The sequence below is a fragment of the Diadema setosum genome, chromosome 11, assembly GCF_964275005.1.
Source record: "Diadema setosum chromosome 11, eeDiaSeto1, whole genome shotgun sequence".
In the NCBI taxonomy this organism is placed as follows: Eukaryota; Metazoa; Echinodermata; class Echinoidea; order Diadematoida; family Diadematidae; genus Diadema; species Diadema setosum.
Window position 1 is genome coordinate 16,456,114 of NC_092695.1, and position 16,136 is coordinate 16,472,249.

Here is a 16,136-nt window from a genome sequence, read left to right on the forward strand (position 1 = left end):
AACAAAACAAAACAAAAACCCAACAATTCTAATTCGAACAATTCAAATGATTCCCAAGCTTTTGAACAGATTTCTCGATTTTCCTCAAACTTCACTAATGTGTTCTATACTCATCATTTCGGTGTAACGTTTCCGTGAGATTACCGGGAATATGGTCTCTTTTCCATCCATGTTGTAATTAATAAAGGGATCGTGGAATGTCCTCACATGTTTAACGCACCTAACTCCAAATCTCCACTCCGTTTGCCTGGATCTTGCCAGATATAATATGTCTGACTATAATATTAACAAGGAATACACGTAGGCCCCTATGACAGTGTTAGAAAATAATGCACACACACACACACACACACACACACACACCCACATACACTGTACACATTATCGCTCATTGATATATATAATACAAAAACTCGAAATATTAAATAAACTCAGGCAAAATGATAAAGTGAAAGTGAATGGAAAATTAAATACCAAAGAGGACTAAAGAAAAAAAAAAAAGAAAAAAAAAATCAGGTCTTGCCGAGATTCGAACTCGGATCACAGGATTCAGAGTCCTGGGTGCTAACCGTTACACCACAAGACCTGCTCTGCACACTCGGGCAACTTAGCGGTTATATAGAATAGATAAACGCATTTCATTCAGCCCGGACACATTTTAAGCCTCAAAGTCATCACGTTCCACACCGAATTCGTATAAAGCATGGATCGTAATTGTATGATTGATTTTTCATAATAGTTTGCCTGTTTTGTATTTTCATTCAAAGACAAAGCCTTCTTCGCGACATTATATTTGGCGTTCCTTATATGGGTATACAGACCGAGCCGCATGCTTACTTGTCGACCAATTACATTACCCAGCTGTGATTCACTCATGAATATTCATTTATGGGTGCTTCCACACATGACATCATGGGGCAGGCACGAAAGTTCTGTATTGTTGTCAGAGTACATGTATTATGCTTGAGCAGAGGATCTTGCGCGACTCCGCTCTTTATGTACTAAACTGTATCTCTCGTTGACCGAGTGAATATCTTTCGCTGTTCGAAGAGCGCAGACGGCAGATCAGTATAACTTTATAAGTGATTACGTTCTCGGTCCTGAATTGAAGGAATAAGTTACGAAGTTTTGGATTACATCTATTGAAAATCCTTCTACGGATTTCTCGACAAGTTGGTAAGTGTGTTTTCATTTCTGTGGCGTTAACCTAGATTTTTCTTGGACATGCATGTACTCGTCGCATCACGATCGCAGCATAGCATGTATAGGCAATAGTGTAAGTAAGGCCCAGCAGCGGTTCACTGGCTACCACTTGTTCGAAAACAATTTTGTTTACTTTTTCGATGGCACAAGAATGGGGTGTGTCCCGACGGTCTGTGGCGGCGAACTGGAAAACTGTAACCATACCTCTATGCACCGAAAATGCACCTTCAACACAGAATATCATATGTTATAGGCTCGTTTGACTACTGCAAATGTATTCTATCAAGAAATGACTCATTCATTCTGTGTTCGAACGTGCGCTCTGGCTCAATACACCCCATGGAGACAGCACATAGCGCGATATCTAGCGCTAGTTTATAGGCACATGGAACTATACATATAACATATTACATGGAGCTATAACCCCATGCATATATCTCATCAAGAAGCACATGCACTAATACATTATGTTCAGCTAACTGCGTCGACCAATGATATAACATTGGTTCTCTATAAATGAAATCGAAATTCTGTCTTCTTACAGATTCATTTAAACGCCATCACAGCCAACATGAACCCCCCTTGAAAAAGTAGACGTGATCCATATCTCCAAATCGCATCAGCATGCGATTAATCTATTTGGCACCGTGAATATATTCACATCAAATAAAATTAATAGTAATTCCATGACGCACCGAGGTACTCTGTCATTTCAGTTTCAGTTCACTTTGTAGGCCTATACGTGTCTCCCTATTGACACAGATACATGGTACATTAATATACTGAGTACATTGCATGGCACTATATTCATGATCTATGTTTTAAATGTGTGACAACACCGCGACTCTCTTATACCTCGCCTCGAATGTATATATAATAATATACGTAAATGTGATTGACATTTTTATATCCTCTATCTCTCTCTCTCTCTCTCTCTCCCTCTCTGTCTGTCTGTCTCTCTCTCTCTTCCCATATTGTACGTGTTTTGAGCGCCTGTGTGTTTGCGTCTGTCTTTCTGTGTGTGTGTTACCACATCGTCTTCTGCAAATCTAAAAACAGCTACAGCTTGCTTGGCGTAAAAGAGGGCACATGTCGCAGATCATACGTAGGCCCTACCGAAGCATGCTGCCGCTATATAGTAGCTTGATCCATGCTGTATCCATGGTAAAAGTAAAGTTTGTGCGAGATTCGTGGGGATTTTGTTACAAAAAATATACACGCTGATATTGACTGGCCGGCATGGGTTCTGCAAAAGTAAAGTTGTAAAGTAATATTTTTCCCCCTTTGTTTTTGTAACGAGATAAGCTATCAAAAAGTTGAGCTCTGTAAGAAGTCCTATATTATGCTATATAGTTTTCCTCCTGGTCCGAAAATCATCATTTATACATACTTTACCACAAAATAAATTTGGGATAAATGAAGCACTCACAAACGAATATATTTTGAATTAACATTTATTTTCACGACTGAGAGGGGCCGCGAAATGTTTGTGTGTGGTGAGTGAGTGTGTGTGTGTGTGTGTGTGTTGTCGTGCAGTGGTAGGTCAATAGTATGTGTGTGTGTGTGTGTGTGTGTGTGTGTTCTCGTGCAATACTAGTAGTAGGTCAATACCTCCCCCGCCCTGTCGACGGGGAGAAATTTAGAGCGAAATCCTCGGAAAATGCTTTTTGTTTTGTTTTGTTTTGTTTTGTTGTACGATCGACTTTCTTGCATGTCATTAGTATAATCAAGGAGCTAGCTCCTTGGTATAATCATTTCTAGGTAGCCTATTTACATTTACGTTATGTAATAGAAATCATACCAAGTGATATTTAATCTGTGAAAAGAACGATAAAAAGGTAGGCCTATATGGCCTTGATTTGCCGAAGGATAGCCCCCGTACGTCGGTCTCCCGCTGCGCTGTGCTCGCTTGCGCCAATTCTTCAATGCCCCTGGTAGTATCGCACAGTCGGTCAAGGTTTGGTGCGTCTGTTTTGACTTACAAGAAAAAAGAAAAGAAAAATAAGCTAAAGGAAGGCACGCATATCCTGCTCAGGTATCTCGACTTTTGGTGAAATATAATACTGACCAAAACGGCAATTAGGCCACGTCATACAATAATAATTCAATTGTGTGTAACTCATACTTTACTGCCGTCCCAACTCGATCAGGGGCGAGTGGGGTGCGCTACAAAAGAAGTCATTCTTCAGCATTAATAATAATGTCTTCTTTATATCCAGGGTAGCCTCTTCATCAGTGTTGTCACTGCTCTAACAGAGGGTTCTGCCGTTTATACTCTAGCGTTGCCAGGTATACCCATTGATACATCTGGGTCGAGAAAAGGACGTATTTCAAATATATACGAGTAATGCACTGGGCGGGTATCGAACTCGGGTCCTCCGACTGGGAATCGGGAGTCTTATCCACTATAGACCACAAATTATTTAAGTCGAAGAGACACGTTTACTGCTGTAGTCCGACTCCAGGCGCCTTTCACCAGGGGTGGATCTAAATAGGAGGGAAATTAACGGTATTACGCTAGAAAAACCGGCAATTATTAACTGAAATCTCCAGAATTTCATTTCTCTTCGGGCAATTACAGAGTACTGCTACCCAAAGTTTCGAGGAACGGCAACAATACTGCCCATCCCGGGAGTCCATTCAAGCGTATCACAATAGCCTAGACTTGGGTCTACTGGTTTAGTATAATACTAAATGCGTATACTAGCACGAAATTTCTTTAAGTACATAACAGGTATGCAGACACAGGATACTCGTGCACAAGGGGAAACACTACCCAACAGGTTGTGGGGCGCCGTCAGGAAAATGGCTAGTTTGCTGTGCCGAAAGAAGGGCGTGGTTATTATGCAGTCAAAGGGCTTGATGGTCATATTGCACCAAAATCATTCATGGCATCAATAGGCCTATAATAGCTTCTTCATTTATCCCTTACATTTGTAACCTTTTTAATTACTTTTGTATACACTTCAGTGTCTTGTCTCTAAAATCATGAACTTACTATCTGATCTCATACTTTTTTGCCTGTTTTTTTTTTATAATCTCACACACATGTTGTAAATGTGGAAAATTTTATGATGTGAAAATTTTACTGACTTTTGCTCTAGACTGAACCATCACGATATTAAGCCATATTAAGAGACATCAAATTCAAATTTCAATACAAACATATTTGCCCTCATTCCTATCATTATAAACAATTAATTCTCAGTAATGGTCCAGTATTAACAAAGCAATAAAAAAAATCAACTTATTTGAAGTATACATGTACCTTTAAATGTCTTCACAAGTGGACTGTAGGACTGCATCCCTTTATAGCCCGATTAAGAAACAAAAGGAAAAAAGGGAAACACATGAAGCAAAGAAACTTGTTGACTGACTGATTTAATTATGAATTTATCCATTCATTACTTAAATATGTATATACATGTATTATATAAATATATATATATATATATATATATATATATATATATATATATATATATACATACATACATATATACATTGTATACATGTGTATATATGAAGAGTTTGTTTGCAAAAACCGATAAGTCCATATTTGCCAAATGGAGATATTTGCGATTAAAGGTCAACAAAAATAAAGAGAATAATAAGAAAAATTTTGCTTCTTTTTACCATAATTTCAAAAATGTACCTTTATATGTAGTGACCAATATATCATTTAAAAGGTATTATTTTGTACTTTATGACAGAGACCGTACTTCAAAATCTTAAAAAATGGACTTATCGGTTTTTGCGAACAAACTCTTCATATATATATATATATATATATATATGTATATATTTTTTTTTTTACACACACACACACACACACACACACAGGGCTAGTTTGACATTAGTGGCCCTGGACAACAAAAAATTTATGTGAGGCCACCAAACCTCAAAAAAGGTTATTTGTGGACAAATAAGAACTCCAATGGAATGTTATGTTTCCTTTTATTTTGGGCCCCTACATTTCTTTTTCAGGCCAACCTAACTGGCCACCAGGGCCCTGTCTTATAAAACTTGTGATAGAAATCAATCAATCACAAATCTCTTGAAAGCTGCAATCAATCGCAACCTGTGATTGATTGATTGCAGTTCTCCATCTTAATTCCAATCATAACTTTTTTATAAGATGGATTTGCATTCAATCGCAAAGTTGTGATCAATGTGAATCAATCACAAGTCTTTATAAGACGGGGCCCAGAGGAAAAAAAAATGTTAGTGTTAGAGACCCAATATATGTATAATTATAATTCTTTAGTGTCAATGAATTGGACGAACAATCCTGCAGGGCCCTGTTTCATGAAGCTGTTTGTAAAGTTATGAACAACTTACGAGCGACTGGTAATCAGTTCTGATGTGCTATACTTATCAGAATTTCCATAATTCAGCAGAACTGATCACCAGTCGCTTGTAAGTCGTTCGTAACTTTACAAACAGCTTTATGAAACATCCCCAAGTTTTCATGTCTGAACTTTAATGCCTTCCCTCACACAACAGGAAAAGGAAACAAAGTTTTGCAGTTTAATACCCCATTTACATAAGGAATTTAGAGCACTCAAAGAGTGCTCCTGAAGCACTCTGGTCTCTGTATTCATGAACAGACAATGTGGCTCTGAAGTGCTCTAAAGTTGCACCCTTTTCAAGAGTACAACTTTGTAGGTTCCGGAGCACTCCTAAAGCACTCTGACTCTTGCAGAAAAATGGTCATCATTATCTTGAGTGCCTATGAAGTGGTGTATATACGCTGCAACTGAGAAACATATTTTTGTGCTCTGCGTATGTTTGAGGTGACCATGACAATAATTATGCCCCTTTCAACCAATTCAAATGTGGCATGGCTGATGGTTGATGAACCAACTGATAAGTTGAAAAGCCTCAGAAACACTCCTGTGCCCTTACTATTAAGTGGGGAGTGTACTATGTGTATACGATAGCTTCTTGTGAGAACTACACGTTGTAGACTCTGCTTGATCTGCCTTCAATGACATCGAGGCAAAATGATAAATGAAACAAGCGTACAACATCAATTAATCAACAGCCAGTAAACCATTCATTCAATTAGGTATACACTTTCAAACAGTGCATGACTGGACCATTTGTTACTGCAGAGCAACCAGGAGGTCTAGAGTCTCTAGAGAAAGCATCACTGTCATGATAAACAAGAAGGTTGTGTAAAATACTACTAGAAAAGAATGAAATTTGATTTTAGAACTTTGACATCTTTTTATTTCAACCAAATACTCAAAAGAATCATTAATGGACCCATATTGTTGTTTTTTGTCATGATATTAACTCTTAAGAGGTTGAAAACAAATGACTGCAATGTAAATTATAATTCATCTGCTCATAAAGTGACTTTAATTATACATAAATAACAAAGTGCCCTTTGCACGGCAATAAACCAACCCCATCAAGACTACCCTCTTTGTAAAGCCAAAAGTCAAGCTAAGACTCATTTCAAAGAATCACTAATACATCACACAAAGGAGGTGGAGACACAGGGCACCACAATATTGCAGCTGGAGCCGAATTGACTTTGTTTCAATGTTTATTGTCACCATGGTAACGTTTTTCCTGCCTTAATATATTGGGCAAGTCTGTTCTATAATCATATCAGTCATCTTCATCCATTGTGTGTATATCCTCTCACCCCATGTGGGAGGTTTGGGACAAACTAACCTTAATTTATGACTCACTGAAAGATGCAAGCAGAGCTGCGATCATCTTTTCCACATACACCATGTTGAATTTTATGACTATTCATCACTGATTTACTTTAATCAATCATAAAAACACAGAAATCTCTCTTCAGGTTAGGGTAATAATTGCCCCATTGCGAAGGCGCATGACAAGTAAGAAAGCTGATAAAAGTAACATATAATATATGACAAACATATTTGATATGATTTGGTGTGGGTGAAAATGAGATATCCCACTCATGAGACACTGACTGTAAAAGAAACACGGTGCCTCAAATGTTTTGACCCTACATTGTTCCTTCGCACTTCAAATGTCAAATGTAATGTGGGGACATCCCTCTTAATTGCTTAATTATCATTATCCTTTGTCAGCATGCTACACTCCCCTAGTGACTCACAATAGAACTTCACACAACTTTCACAGCTTAGTTTGAGTTCCAGGCTGTTTGGCATATTACCCCTAATGTAACATCCACTTAGTATCATGCCAAAACAGGCTGGATGTGGACAAAATACACTTACCTATTTTTTTTTTCTCTCAAACCAGAACATATCACTTTGTGTCTTGAAAGAGAGCTACCGGTGGTGACATCATTACGTGTCTGCATTATACATGTATACGTCATAGTATCAGTTGCTGCTATCGAAAAAGATCGGAAAATGATGACAAACAACTCTGCCCGAGTCTAAGACTTGGAAAGAGTTGCAAATTGTGTGCAAACGCCAATGCTAGAGGAGAGATTTTGTGGCCTCGCTGTCTTCTGAGCGTCTCCCAGGATTAGCTCACAACTGTTGCCACACAAGTGTGTACATGTAATGCCCACGGCAGCTTGATGTGTCCCTTTAAACAGCTGTATCGACTATTATCTTATGGCAACCCATTACACAACATACAGGGGAGCACAAAACAAGCAGAACACTCAAGATTTTTGACAAGGAGAGCCAAGAAACGTGTGCCACTCAGTTTTCAAAGTACTCAGATAGAATGGGAAGTGGAAAATGTCAGTTTATTTTTTACATGTGGACACGACATCAGTGGACAGTGAAATTTGTGACCATGGTTCTTTGTCATATCATTTTGTTTTAGGAAAATGAAACTCTTTTCTTTTTGCCTTCAAAACAAAACCAAGATAGTGACCATACTGGAACATCTAATTACATTAATTGTGGTAATCTTACTGGAATCTATTTCAAACGACTTAACAGAACAAAAAACAATCTTCCTGATAATGTCTTATTTTCCATTTAACATCAATACTAACCTCATAGACAGTTTCTATGAAAGTGATTGCTCTATCATTGATTGACATTAATATCATTTTGGAACTGGAAAACCATTTCACTTTTACTGCTTGCCAGGTTTTATGACATGCATTTCATGAAAAAAAAAAAGAAAAGAAAAAAAAAGCATACACTTTTTAGGTTTGCAAGGGAGGTAATAAAACAAGATGCTTTCATTAATTCATGACTTGTTGTTTCAACACTTACACCTCTGGCATTAATCATGAAATACTAATATGCTTTTTGTGTTGGTTAATCAGTTGCAATAAAGACAACTCAATATAAGAATTCATTTGAACAAAACAAATTTGAACAAATGGTGCCATGTATCAAATGCATATTGATAATAACCAACTGTTTGCCCAACATAATCCTTGATAAAATCAATCATCTGCAGTTTTTATTTGATTTCATTATCATTATTATTATTATTATTATTATTATTATTATTATTATTATTATTATTATTATTATTATTGTTATTATTATTATTATTATTATTATTATTATTATTATTATTATTATTAATATTATTATTATCATTATTATTTTTGTTATTATTATTATTATTATTATTATTATTATTATTATTATTATTATTATTATCATTATTATTATTATTGTTACTGCATTATTGCAAAGTACATCCTACACATAACTTTCTTCATGTATATGGCAGGTCTTATGGAATCATTTCAATTAGTATGTATGAGAATATACCTGTCACTGCACTGATATTTACGATGATAATGCCAAGTATGATAATGACTATATTATTCATGCAGAGCAAAGACTTATAGAGCTCTATTAGTAAGCTCTATATAGTTACAACATAGTAATATATCAAATCAGCATGAAACCAGACACTCTGAAAAGTTATTGTGGGTTGTTTGTACCACAAACTTTTTCCATACCATTTCATATAATTTGGATCTTCAAAAAACATGATAACATTATCAAATCAATGGCCATGGCACATCCAACTGGACCCCATGGAAGACCAGCTTAACGTAACTGAATATGGGCTATCCAGCCATCCACGCAGATGGAAATTAACAAACAACAAGCAGTATGTATTTAAAAATTACTGATTATTACAAATGTAGTAGGTGGGACCTACACATGCTCTTCCTGGATTTATGAGTATCAGTGACTCAAATGTCCACAATCTATGATCTCATGGATGTCAGTATCAACCCTACAGTATGTCATGGAGTCAGTCAACACATCACCAACACATCACCAGTACTGCATAATACAATGTACCACTTGACTTTGATATGAAAAAAAAAATTAGGAGTCACACATATCTGTAAGAAAAGTACACATATTTTGTAATTCAATTCAATTCAATTCATTTTGATGCAGGAGTTGCCTGTACCATGGCAATTCCTCTTATAATTAAGTCCTTGGGACCAGCAGTTTTCTTTCGTTATATCAACGTTTCATCACATCCACACAAATTCAATGTAAAGTGCATGAATACAACGTATATCTAGCTGATAATTTTGGGCCCTGAATTTTACGTCATTTCATCAAAACTTTTGTTATAACCGTGTTCATTACAACGGGAGTGCACTGTCCTGATCTACATCTGTGCTAACTGAGTTACAACACCAGGCAAGCATTGATTTTTCCCCTCTTTTGTGTGCAACTCACTTCCAATCACAACAAAAGATTTCAAAATCCATAGATGCCACCACACATTATATACACCGTACCTGGATACAAAAGGCCACCATGAACGATGACCAATTTAAGACAAGTTCCAACATTTGCACTGAAATAAAATGACTCTGCTTCAGTGCTCATGGTCCCAAAGCAGTACAATTCAGAATGTGTATGTTTTTATTTCCTCCTATATACTCTGTGGCTTGACATGTTAAATAGACAGACAAACCATGAAACCATAAACAAATCATGCAAATTATGCTTAGAAACGTCAGTATGAAGCGCCATATAAATGCAATTATTATTATTATTATTATTATCTGCTTCTTTGGATTTTAACAGTAGGAATCAAATTTGGCAAGTGCTCCAAACTTTCACATGGCCTTAATGAGAACATGGAATTTGATAAATAGATAAGGATGAATCATAATTTGCAAAAACAAGAACAAAAAAAAAAAACAACACACACATTGGAAACAATTATCCATAAAGGGGTGTGTCAGTGTGAAATGACACAAACACTACAGCATTTACTTTCATTGGTAAGGTGGCATTCAAAGTACAGGTAAAAAATGCGCTAAGTGCACAAGAGTCAAATTTTACGGTAAAATTAAGATTGTGACTTGAAAAATAATGTAGGTATCATGTACCCAAATGTTGGAATTCTCAGATTGTAGAGTCACAAATCCTTTTTGTTATGCACATGAAGGGTAGGCCCATACAGTGTCATATGTCTTGCATTGATAAGACTTGGATGATCACATGTCTGTTAATCCTTTGTGTGCTTTGAGTGCTGACAGACATAGAAAACCCTGTAGCATTATACACACAGTCCAAAGGCCCTGGAACAGAAAGGGTTAAAATGAGTCTGCCAAGCCTCTAGAAGTAATACATATGTGATCCGCTACAACAAAAGGATCCTAAAGTCGCTGACGGGTGAGCTGAGCATGGCCTAGAAAAAATGCTATTTTCAGGCCTTTCCTTTGATCATTTAGCTTCGAAATTTCGGCAGATGATAGAAGATACATTAGACTACAAAATTATGTTAAAAACGGAACGTTTTGACAGATTTTGGTGATCTGACTTCAAACTCGAATTTCTCAGCTCACCTGTCAGCGACTTTAGGATCCTTTTGTTGTAGCGGGTCACATATATTCTTTGGCAAATGATGTCGGAAGAGCCCTATGTGTAATTTTGTCATATAGACAGCTGTTAGGCTTGAATTCATTTTTTCTTTTCTGCATATTGTGGTATACATGGTATTCATTGTGTTTCTATTTGAACAAATTTCGCGAGTCGACCAATATTTGCAAGACTAACAACTGGCAAAGATATTGCCTCCTGTAACACAAATATATGTACTGCATATCGTCTCTGAGGTTAGAAATCACAAAGTTTGCTTCTGAGATGGGATATTTTTTTTTCACATGCTGTCATTGTAATTTTTATTCACAAATTCAACCACACACAAAATTGGCTCACAAGTCCTGTTTGCAAAATATATGGCCTGTACAGTATTACTTCATACTATGGTGTGGTAGATATTATGAACTGTGAGGTGGCACACATGGCTCAAAAATCAAATCAAGCTCAATCAATGTTCTTTATCTATATGAAAATGAAACCTAAGGCAGATCCATTGCTGTGGCTTTGTTTTGTTTACGTGCCTCCCTTAACAGATACTTGTATATAACATTCATACTTTGCTCTGTCTGTCTACCTGAAACAGGAACTTAGCTTGTCATGGAGCAAGCTAAACAATTACACATCATTTCTATGAATAACTGTGCGAGAATACTGATAAAGTGAACTTTGACCACAAAGCCCATCATGTCAAGAGAAAATATGTCATTACAGCTTGCACAGTACACAATAGTCAACTACATAATATATATGCATTTGTACAAGACACACACATCTTTTGATAGTTTTTATGAATCTCACAGAGCATACAAATAATTTGTTAGGCCTCAACAGGCAAACAACCAGTACTTTTACACCCTTATCACTTCAGTTTTATTTTTCATCTAGTTTTTGTTCTCAAGGATCCCTTCCTACTTGCTCCATCTAAATGATAAACTACATCTTGCATGTCCAGTCATTCTTCTTCTTTGTAACCATCATCTACATAACCTCTAGATATTTGGCCAGGACATGGCACATTGCACACAGCCTTCTCATTTGCAGCCAACAGGTCTTCTTGGCTACGTACTGTGCCTTATTGGAACAGGGCACTGGAGAAGGTGTGGCATGGTTTGAGGTGTGACACAGTCACAATTTATGTTGTTATCACTTGTGTCATCCCCACTTTCTTATGATGACTTTACACCATCCATCTTTGTACCATACATACACATTGATAAATGACTGCTTACATTTTGTAGTGTGTATACATTGTCTGACATTAATCGCAATCCCCTGTGTAAACCCGTTGAGGACGGACTGATTTTGTTACAACACGCATTTCCCATTTCCCTTGAATAGGCAAGGGAATCTGATATAGCCTATACGAGGTTGTCATAGTCATGGATCGCTTGACCACTTATTAGTGATTGTGCATCAAGTACAATGGAACATAATTATACATACACATGCATATAATTATGGCATATTAGAACAACCATTACTCCAGTGGAGTATGATGTGATATGAACTTCAATTACCCTAATATAGATTCATCATTGCTTTTTATAGAATGCAAACAAAATCGAGACTGACAGCATTATGCTGATCAAGGTCCAGAACTTTCACACTTCTTTATTTCATAATAATTTTGCAGTAAAGGGGATTTGTTTGCAGATAGAGCAGTTATATGATGGCCTTTAATGACCGAGACCTGTCAAACACTGAAGACAATCAAGAATCTATCCAGTGGAGGCCTTATGTGATGAGGAACTTTTCATACAATTGTAGATCACTGTTACTACTGTGTGTGCATCATCCAGATCATATCTATTTGTATGTATTTTTCTCTCTTTTTTTTTTACCTCTATAAAAGATGTCACACACCAAATTCAGCCAATCCATCCAATTCACACAAAATCTTTCTCTCAAAATTATCATCATAACAATGTGCCCAGTTAATTTCCTTCCTGTGCCTCTGAAGGATCTTCATGAGTAGGATAGCAGTTTTGCACTGATCATGACAGTTTTTCCAAGTAGGGCCTACTGGTAACATTGTCACTCTTTTGTTGACTTTCAGTAAATACTGTAGGTTATTTCCCAGTCTATTTCAAAGAAGCATGCCCATGCAAACATACTCACAAAAATGGAACATCGTGACAATAGACTGAAGTACTAAAACATGCATTACAGGAGTCATCATTTTTGATATATCATAGAGCTGCTTGTATTTGCACACGATTTCCCCTCCCCTCCCCCATTGCCCCCCCCCCCCCCCTTTCAGGGAAGATGTAGCACCTTGACAATGAGGTTTGAAACTTCAAAACACCAAATCCACAGACAAAGCAAAAGAGGGGTAATAGAGAGAAAGATGTGGGCGAACACTCCCCCCCTGTCAAGTGCAAGGAACTATGAGGAGTGGTGGCTTTGACCTCCTCCTTCACAGATGACTCGCATTCTTCTAGGATGAGTGATGTACCACCGATCCTCCAGCTAGTCTCACGCCCAGGCAGACAGTTCACTCACAGTTGAGGTGAGTGTGAGCACAAGCTGGCAGGTGCGAGAGGCACATTTTTCTCCCATACTGTTCTTCAACATTTACCATGGTAGGTCTCTTGTACGTAATGTTGATGCCCTCCTGCAGAAATATGGCAGTGACGATACATTTGTGCACTTGAACACTTATACCCTTGGAAAGGATCAATGCAGGAATTTCCTGGTCATTGCGGAAATTCCTGCAGCCTCTATAGTATCATACCAGAGCGGTAGTAATGGCAGTTATGATGCTTACGATTTCCATTTTATAACTATTGCTTTAGCAATCACACCAAGTTTTCAAACACTTTTGACTGATATTCTGCTCTCATTCTTATGTCATACAAATTGTAGTTTCCCACACGATCAAAGTGTAGGTTGTTCTATCAATATTGCAGAAACGTACACAAGCTAGAAATTTATGTTCAATCTGATCTGCATTTCACCAAGTAGCAATGTATTCACATACATTTAATACAAGTCATGTTCTGCAGACTATCAGTTACTCATATATATTCAACTGTAAAACAGAAATTTTTGCATGTATCAAACTTTTGCAAATTTTGCGAGGAGCAAAGATTCATGAAGTGAAATGCACACAAAAGGTTTTGTCTACACAATGTATTGAATGCCAGTGGCAATTCAGGGAAGTCTCATGCCATGAATGTTTCTGGTTGTAAAGTTTCTGGTTGTGAGTGGACACTAATGGCACGACCATGATGTCGGCTCACCCAATAAAGACTTGCAGGCAGAAACTGAAAACAGACGTAAAGAGTAGATGCCTTAAAACACCACAGAATGAAACCCTACACTAAATTCACATGCACTCACATTTTAGTAGAAATTTTATTGGATTGATTTCAGTGTTGAACCAGCATGTGTCAAAGTGTATGTATGATGAGAAGTGAGAATGAACCCACATTTGTGACTGAACAATTACTTGACTGAGTGATATTGTCACATTTACAATTTGTCCACACAGGAACAGGCATCATAACAGTTGAAGATAATAATAATAATAATACATACAATTTCTATAGCGCCGTTCTCCACTTTGATTAAATGCTCAAGGCGCTTTACAATAGGTACATCAAAGCAAACAGATTGAAAATACAAGTACATCACAGTAATAGATATACACATTTATGATATTTACAACTCATGTCATCATACATTAAGTGTGGCATCAAAACAGAATAAATTGGAAGCGCTGCATTTTCTTTTTCGATACGTGTGACCAGAGTCGGTGAACTAACTAACTGCAAGGCTTGAAGGTTCCCTGTTGCATGCCCCTCAAGGTTATAGAAAATCTAATGGTCTTGTCACATCTTCAATAGGAAAATACCTTGAAACAGAATGAAACAGACAATATATCTTTTCCATACACAAAGATACTTAAACATGGAGGCTATTAGAGAGGTTTACGATTGAAACAATACTCTCAAGAGCAGAGAAAACGTTCACCTTTTTCATACCACCATCTTGAGATGCCATAGACAATATAAAATTCAGTTTGATTCAATTCAAATGATTTTATTTCCATATGAAGTAATACAAAGCAATATACATACCGCTTACATGAGTAGATAATATTTTAAGTGAGGCATAAATGCATATAGGTTGCCAATGGCAGTGAGGAGGTTAACCCTTTGAAGACTAGTCCCGAGTATTCTTGGCCAAGTGTCTATGGGAAATGCGTGTTGTAGCAAAATCATCCAGACCTCAACGGGTTAAGGGGAGAAATGCAGGTACCAAGAGATATAACTTGATATAGTAGGAGGGAAACTTAGTCATTAGATTTTATGAGGTATCACCTCACTTTTGCAAGGACATTGCATGAAAAACACTCAAGTGGAAGTTTAATTCTTTCTCATTTATTCATTCAAATGTAATCACCAGAAAGAAGTGTCAATCAGTACCTCCAGTCATTACTTCATGCTTGCCCTGCCCCCCCCCCCCCCCACCCAACAAAAGCAAAGAAAAACCAACCACAAAATCAAATAATTACCTCATCTGGTTTACACATTATCAGCTCGACTAACATCAGATTGTGCGTCAATATCAGCCTTCCATATTCCAGGTTCAAAATAAAAGGGAAAAAAAAACACATACACAAATTTGTGCAAATACTTTTTTTGTGTGTGTGTGGTCAAGTATACTCTGGCTAGTCTGGTGGGGTGTTTTTGTTGACTGGTATAGTTCAGACTGCGTGGGTTGTAGGTGGAATGCAGATATCATCTCTGACCCTTGCACACCCAATAATAATGAATGTCAGTCTGTCGGCTCATTGGAATTTCAAATCAAATCATGCATATGTGGAAGTTACTCTTTCTTTGTGTGTTTGTTTTTTTCGTTTTCTCCAATTTGGCCCCTACAAAATTTGAGAAAAGTTTCAAAACAATTTTGTTAAGTCCCCCTCGTAAGGAAGTGTTGAATCCTTTGCCAAATACTAATCATATTTGTAATTCTCTCAATTCCCCTTAACAAGCAACTGCTCCTAATAAAGAAAATAAATACTATAAGAAAGCTGTTCATGACCTTGAGTGCACTTGATTTGCATATTTCATGTACTGCACAAGAAAATGTCACACTCAGCCACAACAACCAAAAGTAGCA

The 16,136-nt window shown here is 37.1% G+C and overlaps 1 protein-coding gene and 1 non-coding gene across 2 annotated transcripts in view; one reads left to right on the forward strand and one right to left on the reverse strand.

The window, feature by feature from the left end:
- Positions 1 to 514: 514 nt before the first annotated feature.
- Trnaq-cug (transfer RNA glutamine (anticodon CUG)) lies at positions 515 to 586 on the reverse strand. Its single transcript has one exon. It is a non-coding gene; the product is annotated as a tRNA-Gln (tRNA).
- Positions 587 to 1,080: 494 nt separating this feature from the next.
- The window catches only part of LOC140235155 (uncharacterized), a 58,816-nt gene continuing 43,760 nt past the window's right edge, over positions 1,081 to 16,136 (forward strand). Inside the window, exon 1 of the mRNA XM_072315191.1 lies at positions 1,081 to 1,176. The gene's annotated coding sequence lies outside the window, so the exon portion shown is untranslated. The remainder of the gene's footprint in view (positions 1,177 to 16,136) is intronic.